Source organism: Elephas maximus, chromosome 4, assembly GCF_024166365.1.
Source record: "Elephas maximus indicus isolate mEleMax1 chromosome 4, mEleMax1 primary haplotype, whole genome shotgun sequence".
Taxonomy (NCBI): Eukaryota; Metazoa; Chordata; class Mammalia; order Proboscidea; family Elephantidae; genus Elephas; species Elephas maximus.
The window spans coordinates 93,843,575-93,854,512 of NC_064822.1; positions in this window are offsets into that span (position 1 = coordinate 93,843,575).

The following is a 10,938-nucleotide window of genomic DNA, read 5'->3' on the forward strand; positions in this document are numbered from 1 at the left end:
AAAGAAAAAAAGGAAAGGAAGCAAATAACCCAAATAAGAAATGAGATGGGTGATATCACAATGGACCCAACTGAAACTAAAAGAATCATAACAGAATACTATGAAAAACTGTACTCTAACAAATTTGAAAACCTTAGAGGAAACGGACAAATTTCTGGAAAAACACTACCTACCTAAACTAACACAGAGGTAGAACAACTAAATAAACCTGTAACAAAAGAAGAGATTGAAAAGATAATTTAAAAACTCCCAACAACAACAAAAAAAAAGCCCTGGCCCTGACGGTATCACTGGAGAATTCTACCAAACTTTCAGAGAAGAGTGAACACCACTACTACTAAAGGTATTGAAGAGCATAGAAAAGAATGGAATACTCCCAAACTCATTCTCTGAAGCCAGCATAACCGTGATACCAAAACAAGGTAAAGACACCACAAAAAAAGAAAATTACAGACCAGTATCCCTCATGAACTTAGACACAAAAATCTTCAATAAAATTTTAGCCAAAGGAATTCAACAACATACCAAAAAAAATTATTCATCATGACCAAGTGGGGTTCATACCAGGTATGCAAGGATGGTTCAACATTAGAAAAATAATCAATGTAATTTTCATGGATTGAATTGTGTCCCCCAAAAATATGTATCAGTTTGGCTCGGCCATAATTCCCAGTATTGTGTCATTGTCCTCCATTTTGTGATTGTAATTTTATGTTAAAAAAAGATTACTGTGGGATTGTAATACACTTGCCCAGGCCACATCCCTGATCCAAGTGTAAAGGGAGTTTCCCTGGGGTGTGGCCTGCACCCCCTTTCATCTCTCAAGAGATAAAAAGGAAAGGCAAGCAAGTTGGAGCGGACCTCATACCACCCAGAAACATGCACTGATAACAGAGCATGTCCTTTGGACCCACAGTTCCTGCATGGGGAAGCTCCTAAGTCCAGGGGAAGATTGAAGAGAAAGACCTTTCTCCAGAGCCGACAGAGACAGAAAGCCTTCCCCTGGAGTTGATGCCCTGAATTTGGACCTGTAGCCTACTAGACTTTGAGAAAATAAATTTCTCTTTGTTGAAGCCATCCACTTGTGATATTCCTGTTATGGCAGCACTAGATGACCAAGACAGTAATTAATCACAGAAATAAGACAAAAGACAAGAACCACATGATCTTAATAATTGATGCAGAGAAGGCATTTGACAAAGTCCAACATTCATGATAAAAACTCTGAGGAAAATAGAAATAGAAGAGAAATTCCTCAACATAATAAAAGGCATTTTTACAAAGCCAAGAGCCAACATCATCCTAAATGGACAGGGTCTGAAAGCATTCCCCTTGAGAACAGGAACCAGAAAAGTATGCCCTTTGACCCCACTCTTATTCAACATTCTGCTGGAGGTCCTAGCCAGAGCAATTAGGCTAGAAAAAGAAATAAAGCACATCCAAATTGGTAAGGAAGAAGTAAAAGTACCTCTATTTGCAGATGATATGATCTTATACACAGAAAACCCTAAAGAATCCTCGAGAAAACTACTGAAACTAACAGAAGAGTTCAGCAGAGTATCAGGATACAAGATAAACACACAAAAATCAGTTGGATTCCTCTACACCAACAAAGAGAACATCAGAGAGGAAATCACCAAATCAATACCATTTATAATAGCCTCCAAGAAGATAAAATACTTAGGAATAAATCTAACCAGGGACCTAAAAGACCTATACAAAGAAAACTACAAGACTGTATGTACTGCAAGAAACCAAAGGAGAACTACATAAGTGGAAAAAAATACCTTGCTCATAGATAGGAAGACTCAACATTGTGAAAATGTCTGTTCTACCCAAAGTGATCCATAGATACAATGCAATCCCAATCCAAATTCCAAAAGCATTTTTTAATGAGATGGACAAAAAAATCACCAACTTCATATGGAAAGGGAAGAGGCCCTGGATAAGCAAAGCATTACTGAAAAATAGGAACAAAGTGGGAGTCCCCACAATACCTGATTTTAAAACCTATTATACTGCCAAGGTAGTCAAAACAGCCTGGTACTGGTACAAAAACAGATATATCAACCAATGGAACAGAATTGAGAATCTGGGCATAAAATCATCCACCTAAGAGCAGCTGATATTTGACAAAGGCCCAAAGTCTGTTAAATGGGGAAAAGACAGTCTCTTTAACAAATGGTGCTGGCATAACTGGATATCCATTTGCAAAAAAATGAAACAAGACCCATACCTCACATCATACACAAAAACTAACTCAAAATGGATCAAAAAACTAAATATAAAATCTAAAACTATAAAGATCACAGAAGAAAAGATAGGGACAACACTAAGAGCCCTAATACATGGCATAAACAGTATATTAAACATTACTGACAATGTACAAACACCAGAAACTAGATACTCGGAGCTCCTAAAAATCAAACACTTAAGCTCATCAAAAGACTTCACCAAAAGAGTGAAAAGACAACCTACAGACTAGGAAAAAAATTTTGGCTATGACAAATCCGATCAGGATCCAATCTCTAAAATCTATAAGATACTGCAAAACCTCAACAACAAAAAGACAAACAACCCAATTAAAAGATGGGCAAAGGATATGAACAGGCACTTCACCAAAGAAGACATTCAGGTGGCTAACAGATACATGAGGAAATGGTCACAGTCATTAGCCATTAGAGAAATACAAATTGAAACTACAATGAGATACCATCTTACCTCAACAAGGCTGGCATTAATCCTAAAAACACAAAATAATAAATGTTGGAGAGGTTGTGGAGAGACTGAAACACTTATACACTGCTGGTGGAATGTAAAATGGTACAGCCACTCTGGAAATTGATTCGGCACTTCCTTAAAGTGCTAGAAATAGAACTATCATACTATCCAGCAATCTCACTCCTTGGAATATATCCCAGAGAAATAAGTTCCCTCACACAAATAGATATATGCACACTCATGTTCATTGTAGCACTGTTCACAATAGCAGAAAGACGCCTATCCATGGATGAATGGATAAACAAATTATGGTATATTCACAAAATGAAATACTACACAATGATAAAGAACAGTGAAGAATCCCTGAAACATCTCATAACATGGATGAATCTGGAAGGTATTATGCTGAGTGAAATTAGTCAGTTGCAAAAGGACAAATATTGTATGAGATCACTATTATAAGAACTGAAGGAAAGGTTTAAACACAGAAGAAAACATTCTTTGATTGTTACAAGGGTGGGGAGGGAGGAAGGGTGTATTCACTAACTAGATACTACTAACTAGATACTACTAGATAGTAGACAAGAATTATTTTAGGTAAAGGGAAAGACAACACACAATACAGGGGAAGTCAGCACAACTGGACTAAACTAAAAGTTAAGAAGTTTCCTGAATACAACCAAATACTTCGAGGGACAGAGTAGCAGGGGTAGGGATCTGGGGGCCACGGTTTCAGGGGACATCTAGGCCAACTGTCATAACAAAATGTATTAAGAAAATGTTCTGCATCCCACTTTGGTGAGTGGCATCTGGGGTCTTCAGAACTAGGAAGCGGTCATCTAAGATGCATCAGTAGGTCCCAACCCATCTGAAGCAAAGGCGAATGAAGAACACCAAGGGCATAAGGAAAATATGAGCCCAAGAGACAGAAAGGGCCACATAAACCAGAGACTTCGTCAGCTTGAGACCAGAAGAACCAGATGGTGCCTGGCTACCACCAATGACCGCCCTGACGGGGAACATGACAGACAGTCCCTGATGGAGCAGGAGAAAAGTGGGGTGCAGAACTCAAATTCTAGTAAAAAGCCCAGACTTGATGGTCTGACTGAGACTAGAGGGACCTCAGAAGACATGGCCCCCAGACTCTGTTAGCCCAGAACTAAAACCATTTCCGAAGCCAACTCTTCAGACATAGACTGGACTGTAAGACATAAAATGATACTGGTAAAGAATGTGCTTCTTGGTTTTTTTTTTCTTTTTTTTTTTACATGAGACTAAATAGGCAGCTCCTGTCCAGAGGCAATATGAGAAGGCAGAAGGGGACAGGGACTGGTTGAATGGACATGGGAAATACAGGGTGGAGAGGAGGAGTGTGCTGTCACATTGTAGGGAGAGCAACTAGGGTCACATAACAATATGTGTGTAAATTTTTGTATGAGAAACTTACTTGAATTGTACCCTTTCACTTAAAGTACAATAATAAAAAAAGAATAAGAATAATAAAACACTACTGCATATATATCTCAGTAGGAGGTGTCACAAACACAGATGCCTTCAAGGAACCAGGCAGATAACTTAAGTGTGTGGAACAGGCAGGTTGAGAACTACGACAAAACGAGGCTCCTTGCAAAGGCAGATGCCATCCTCAGCTCAGGCTGAGTGCTGCCCTGCTGGAATGTTGACCCAATGCTGCCAGAGTTTTTGTTTGCTTGCGTGTTTGTTGCTTCTCAGGAAAAAGGGAAATATCAGATCTTTATGTGAAACCACCTTCATTTCAAATATCAGCTGCTACTTAAGCACAACAGAGACATACTAGGCAAACCAATCAAAATACGTTTCCAGCCAACTTTGGTCCCAAGCCACCACTCTGAAACTTATGGCTAAAATATTAGCAACAATAACATCTGTGGTTTGGGGTATTTTTATAGATTGGATATTGTTCCCAAAAAAGATGTTGAAGTCCTAACCCCTCTCCCCTGCCTGGAAATAGAGCTTTTGAAGATATTAACAGTTAACATGAAGTCATAAAAGAGTGGGATGGGTCCTAGTCTAATATGATTGGTGTCTTTATGAAAGAGGAAAAGAGGCGGTGTGAAGAGACACAGAGTGAAGAACACTAAGTGACCTTGGGGGCAGAAATTGCAGCTGTAAGTAAGCTTCCAGGAATGCCTGGGGCTAGCGGAAGCTGGGAGAGACAAGAAAGGATCTTCTCTTAGAGACTTCAAAGACAGCATAGAATTGCCAACACCCTAAATTCAGACTTTTAGTCTCCAGAACTCTTAAGCAATAAATTTCTGACGTGTTAAGCCATCTAGTTTGTGGCAGTTTGTTGTAACAGCCCTAGGAAATAATGCAGGTAACATACTGCACATGGCATGTTTTCAGGAAAAGGTAATATAAAAAATTCAAATTCCCCCTTGATGTCAGTAATTTTCTCCCAAATTTCAAGAATTTTTTTAATTGACAACCTGTTTTTTATTTATTTCAGATTCCTTCTCCATATCGTCTCTTTTCCTCTTTTATAAGGACACCAATCATATAACCTCTTTCCTTAACACTCATCTCCTCGGACACCTCTCCTGATCACTCAGTCTAAAGTAGTATCCCTAAGGACCAGTCACATGATTTGCAGGGCCCAGTGCAAAATGAAAATGCAGGGTCCTTTGTTTGAAAAGCAAGGAAAAAGTGCCATTAAAGGTACTACAATATAAAGCTTTTTCCTTTCTTCAGCATTGTCTTTCTCAGCTTGTCATGGTGTTATTTCCTATTTAGTGATATTGGAAAGAAAAATTAAATTTTAAATAATTAGCATGAAATTTACCATTCATCTTTGTATTGTGCAACACCAGCTTTAAATGTGAATAGAGCATTTAATTCATATTTGGGATCATTGAAATTTCACGATTCCTATTTTATATTTCAGACATGCTTATGTATTTTGTTCTTAACTAAAATGTAGAAATACTGCACAAAACTAAATCACTTGTTTTTATTTCACTTCTTGATATGTGCACATTCTACCAACACTCTCTACCTTTGGTTTACAGATAAGTAAGAAAAGGCTGCAGGGAAAAGAAACTCTTTGCCACACCTTTCCCTTTCCTTTTATGCCATCATTTTCAATCAGTTGTTGGCTACTGTTGTTGTGTACAGTTGAGTCGATTCCAATGCCTAATGACCTTATAAGACAGAGTAGAACTGCCCCCTTAGAGATTCCTAGGCTATAATATTTATGGGAGGAAGTCACCAAATCTTTTCTCCCATGGTGCTCCCACTGGCCGGTTCGAACCACAGACCTTATAGTTAGCAGTCGAGTGCTTTACTATTGTGCCACCAGGGCTCTTTTGTTGGCTGCTACGGAGAAGTAAGGCAGTCCCTGGGTTACAAATATCCAACTTACTGACAACTTGTACTTAAGAATGGACAGCCATAAAGCCTATTAAAAATTTGAGTTAAATACATACAAGGGTTTGTAATAATGAAGCATGCACTCCTTTGTGATGCTTATTAAAACTTTGCATGGTTTGTGTTTCTTAAGTGTTTTATATGCATACTCATTGCTGTGGAGCCGATCCTGACTCATAGCGACCCCATAGGACAGAGTAAAACTGCCCTATAGCCTTTCTAAGGAGTGGCTGGTAGATTTGAACTTTTGATCTTTTGGTTAGCAGCCGAGCTCTTCACCACTTCACCACCAGGCCCCACTTTTATATGCATAGGGAGGTGAAATATATACTATATACTAAGATAAACATTTGACTAACTGATGCTAAATAAGAACCTCATATACCTATTTTGACTTATCTACAAATTCAACTTAAAAACAGATTTAGGAACCGATCTCATTTGTAACCCAGGGACTGCCTCTAATGCCAGTAAGGATCTGGTAGGATTCCCTGGTCATTTCTTAGAGCACTACTGCCTTATTTTTGCATTCAAAGCAAGTTCTGGTTTCAAGGAAAGCATGGGCTCTCCAGGCTGTCAACATCCCTCTTACTCAGACATAGACATAACATGCTCATATTATACTTCCCTTGAATCTCACTGAACTTCCACTCATCACAAAAAAAAAAAAAAGTCAACCAAAATTCCCCTTTCATGGGGCGCTGTGAATGCTATATGCTAATGGGGCTGCAAGGAACTGCAAACATTTTTATTGTCCATGTCTCCTCTGTTCATACACATGCTCTGTTGTCTCATCAGGCCCCACATACAAAACACAAGTCTGAAGATAAAATTACTAAGAATTTCAAGATGGTGACAGCAGAGAATAAACGAAGAGCAGCCCCTTCTGAGCGCAGGACCCTTAGTGATTACACAAGTCGCGTGCCCAGGAAGCCAGCACTGCACTCTAGTGCTTAATCATTTTAGGTAAGAACTTTCTAAGCCTCAGCTTCTTATCTGCAAATAATGTATATCCTACCTCACTGAATTGTTTTAGGGATTTCGAGAGCTTTGTATATCATATGTTAATCACAAAGCTAATGCATAATAAGTGCTCAAAAAAGCTAGCAAATTTTATTATAAATATCTCTGTAAATACAAACGGTTTCAAAAAGCAAGTCCTGATGCTTTAGCTGCACCTGCCTAAGGTACGTTTGGGAAAACGGTACATTCTAGGCCACTCTAAACAGGCAGCCAAAAAAGCTACAGCATGTGCTAGGACATCTCACAACTCGTTCTTCCTCTAGGCCACCTATCCTGGGTTTTTCTGATTCCTACATCCTAATCAGTCATTAAAAGTTATCCAGCTCTTCCTTTTTGCTGCTAGCTGACAGATTAAAAGAAAAAAGTTCTGATTTCAATTCCATATGCAAACAGCTGGCTTTGGGAGAGCATGCCTAGACAATCACCACCTCCTGAGAAATATTTTGAAAAAAAATCTTTAGGAAGCTAACCCTTAATGATACAATTAATTCTTCTTCAGTGATTTCATTTGTTTTATATATTTTTGCCATTAATAATAATGGATAACATTTATAGGACTCTTCCACCATGCCCTGGTGGTTCAGTGGTTAAGAGTTCAGCTGCTAACCAAAAGATTGGCAGTTCGAATTCACCAATTGATCTTTGCAAACCCTATGGGGCAGTTCTACTCTGTCCTATAGGGTTACTACGAGTTGGAATCAACTCAACAGCAGTGGGTTTGTTTGTTTGTTTTTACCATACCAGTGCACTGCGCTGTGTCTGACATGTATTATTTCACTTAATTCTCTCAACAACCATAGAAGGTGGGTACAATTACCTCCATTTTGCATATGAGGAAACAGAGCTTAGTGATGTTAAGTAACTAGATTAAAGTCATGTGACAAGTAAATGTTGGAGCGAGGATGCCAACCCAAACACTGAAGCTCTGTCTGAGGTGTTCAAAAGTTCATTCATAAGGTTAATTAATGCTGTGCTTTATATAATTCAGTTGTTAACACCATCACTTTGTATGTGTCTAAATTTTTTTTTTAATTTACAAAAATGATGAACTTTTATGGTTCCTGATTTAGTGTATGCTTATTTTTTAAATTTACTTTCTTTTTAGTTTTTTAAATGGATGCTTCCCTATATCCACAAACCAAATTCATTTTCCAAAACCAAACCTCAGGACATGACTCCAAACCCCTGTTCAGCAAAGTAGCACATTACCTGCTTAATAAAATACAAATATTTCCTCCGGATTTGAGGTCCTCCACCATCCTATCATAATCTGCCTCCAACATGTATCTTTTCAGTCTACTTCCAAATACATATATTTCAACCAATTGGATTGTATTTTAATGTCTATATATTACATGCATTCCCACGTCTACACTTATAGGTATGTTTTTATTCTACTTGCAATGCCTTCCCTACAAGTTCTGTTAAAATCTTATCTCTGTTTCAAGTCCCAACTAAAACACTATCTCTTTCTTCAAACTTTTCCTGATTTCATTCCTCCCCTGGACCAGATGTGTGACTTTGCCTTCTGCTGAATCTCCATAGTATTTTGCTCAAGTCTTTGCTATTGCAGCAGTGATCATTCTAACTCAACCAGATTGTAAATCCCTAAAGGTTAGAATTTGTGGAAAACGCAAGAGCCAGCACGCATTTGTTAAATACATAAATCTGTGATTACCAGAAAAATAGCATGCTATACTTTCATTGCCATACAAAACAAGTTTCTCTTGTAGATAATTTGCTGCCAAAAGGCTTTAGTTCTCAGAAAGAATATTTCCAAACTGCAGTGTCTATTAAAGGTGGCATTCAAACCATTGGGAAGGAACACAGAGCACCTAAGATTCTGTAAACCAGCAAATGTAAGCCAAACCCAAGCCAAACCTACTGCCATCAAATCAATTCTGACTCACAGCGACCCTATAGGACAGAGTAGAACTGCCTCACAGTTTCCAAGGAGCGGTTGGTGGATTCGAACTGCCAACCTTCTGGTTAGCAGCTCTGGCTCTTAACCACTACGCCACCAGGGTTTCCAAGCCAGGCTCCTAAAATTTGGAGATGGAAGACATTTACAGATATTCTAGTCCACCCACTTCATCTTGTTGGTGGTGCTGTTGGGTGCCATCAAGTTGGTCCCAACTCATAGTGAATCTGTAAGGGGGGGGGGGAGAGCTTTTACTCGGAAGAGGAAGAGGCAGGGGTGGTGACATTCCTCAATAAGACAATCCCTACAAAGGAAGAGACGGGGGTGGCGACATTCTTCAATAAGACGGTCCCTACATAGTTAAACTTTAAGCCAGGGGTCTTTGATTTGATAAAGTCCCTAACTTGAAAAGATCTCTAACTTGGTATTAAACTTTAAGCCAAGGAAATAGTCTTCACAGGGGATCCTGTTCTGGCTTTTAAATGTTAACAGAGACAGATAAGAGACAAGAAAGATATAAAACCCTAAGAAAAGGACTATGGGGCTCTCAGATTCCCTCTATATCTGAGTAGCCTGAGTAGCCTGCTTGACACTTCCTAGTCAAGTGTACTTTTACTACTAACCCTCTGCTTGTTAATGAACCTCTGCTTGCTTGGCACTATTTGTCTCAGTGTTTGAATTCTTTCCTACACCGAAGACAAGAACCGAGGCCATTCTCTCGTAACATATCCTGGTGCCGTGGCTCAGACAACAAGCTTCCTCCTCCTTCATCCGGAAAGTGGTGAGTCCACCTCAGAGTGTAGGTTCTCTTTCTTTCCAGCCTAGTGCCAAGGTATCCCTACCTCTACGTGTGTGGGTGTTTTGTTTCTTCTTGAGAGAGAGGTCTGAGAGGTGCTAGAAAGATTTGTTTGTACTTGGTCTGACTATTAACAAGAATATGGTAATAATGAGTGTCTGATTCTTTCAGACTCTGAAGAAAAGAGGCACTTCCTCCCTCTGCTGCAGAGGTGTCTGGGTCAAACCCAAGATGTACAGGGGCCTCACAGGGACTTCCAACTTCACTTAATTAACAATCAGGCTCATCCGGGGAGCACATATAAGGATTGGTCATCCAGTGCTCTGAGCCCCCTGACTGCCTTGGACAACCGGGAGAGAAAGACAGTAAGAGAAGCGCCAGTGGACTAGAGGGGCTACACCGTCTTCTAGGAGTCCGGCTTACAAAGCAGCACATTTTCAACCCAGAACACCTGACCCCCACTAACCTCAGCAACAGTCATGCCAAGTCAGTGAGTCTCTTTACCTTTTGCACCTCTCAGCCCCATCCAACTTCTGGCTAACCTACTTACATCTATATCCTCCGTGTGTGCTTTGCAAAAGGGATCAGTACTGTATTTGTGATAGGTTAAGGGATAATTGTTCCAGTGAAGGGCCTCTCTCCCTTTCTTGTTTATACTGCCATTGTGAAGCTAAACAGAGGTGGCCTTTCCTTGATCAGCTCCTCCTACTTTCATGTTATAGAAGAATGAATAGGGACACTCTGGTCTGCCTCATTGAATCAAGAACCTTAAGGTTATTCATTAGACTAACTAAAGTTATATCTGTTACCCCCCTTACAAAGAATTTGAATGTCCGAAATTATACAAAGAAGTGGGCTACAAGAGTCTACTTTATGACAGCCCTCCATGCCCTGATTCCCTCTTTCAGTGTACAGAAACAATTCATAAAGTATACAGAGAGGGGCAGACATGAGGAACGGGTTTTCTGGTTCATCAGAGAAAAGGAAGGGTGGGGCCCAGAAAATAATAAGATTACCCCCCCTTGGGTATGGACAGAAGAGGGGCTCCCACAAATGCTAAATCATCTCCTAC